The 1,031-nt window shown below is 24.6% G+C and overlaps 1 non-coding gene across 1 annotated transcript; it reads left to right on the forward strand.

The window, feature by feature from the left end:
* The first annotated feature begins 598 nt into the window (after window positions 1–598).
* Window positions 599–669, forward strand: ACLA_044980. Its single transcript has one exon. It is a non-coding gene; the product is annotated as a tRNA-His (tRNA).
* Window positions 670–1,031: the final 362 nt, after the last annotated feature.

Genomic DNA, 1,031 nt, shown 5'->3' on the forward strand with positions numbered 1-1,031 from the left:
GAAGATGAAAATACTAATCCTGAAGATGGAAGTTCACCTAATCTTAAGATATTTTCCTTAGATGAAGATGAAGAAAAGGCTAGTTATAAATACTATATTGAAAAATATAATAATTCTATTGAGGAAAAAAGGATAAAGCCTAGGAGTACCTCTAAAGAAATAATAGATTGTTATCCCATTTTATACTCTAAATATAAAAAATATAAAAAAGAAAATCCAGAATTGGATTTCAAAAAACTTACAGATATTTTTTTATGTACATGGGATAAACATCCAGGTGGTTATCACAGATATAAGGATACTGAAAGTGAATTTAATAGAATTATTAACAGTAGGATTAATAGAATAAACCTTATAAATAAATATAGCCTTACTAAAGCGTCTACTCTTAATTTTTCACTTGAGTGAAAGAAAACTTTAAAAACTGATTATAATAGTTTTATAAAATATATAAATATTATTGATGAAATTATAACAAAAAAATAATATCTTATATAAACATATATAAATTCTATATATATATAATTTAAATTATTACTTAATATTTATTAAATAAAAAAATTTTTTTATTTACTTATAAATGAAATATAAGTAATAGGTGGGTGTAGTTCAACGGTAGAACAGCTGTATGTGGCATAGTATATCCTAGTTCGATTCTAGGTACCCTCCCTAAATAACTTAATCAATAGGTCAAGTTATTCACATAACTTCAAATTCGTTTTTACGAAGAACAAAACTTAGTTGTTTTTTTGTTAGATCAGTTAACAAAATATAATATTTCATTTGGAAGAGGTTTTTCAACTTCAACTAAAAAAGAAGATGTAGCTTCGATAAATACTCAAGAGAGCTCATCATTTTTAACTTTAAAACAACCTACAGAATGACAAGAAAGATGATTTTTATCATCTAATGCTAAAGATATTGGTACTTTATACTTAATGTTTGCATTATTCTCAGGTTTATTAGGTACAGCATTTTCTGTACTAATAAGATTAGAATTATCAGGACCAGGTGTTCAATATATTGCAGAT

This window comes from Aspergillus clavatus, genomic scaffold, assembly GCF_000002715.2.
Source record: "Aspergillus clavatus NRRL 1 1099423829765 genomic scaffold, whole genome shotgun sequence".
Taxonomy (NCBI): Eukaryota; Fungi; Ascomycota; class Eurotiomycetes; order Eurotiales; family Aspergillaceae; genus Aspergillus; species Aspergillus clavatus.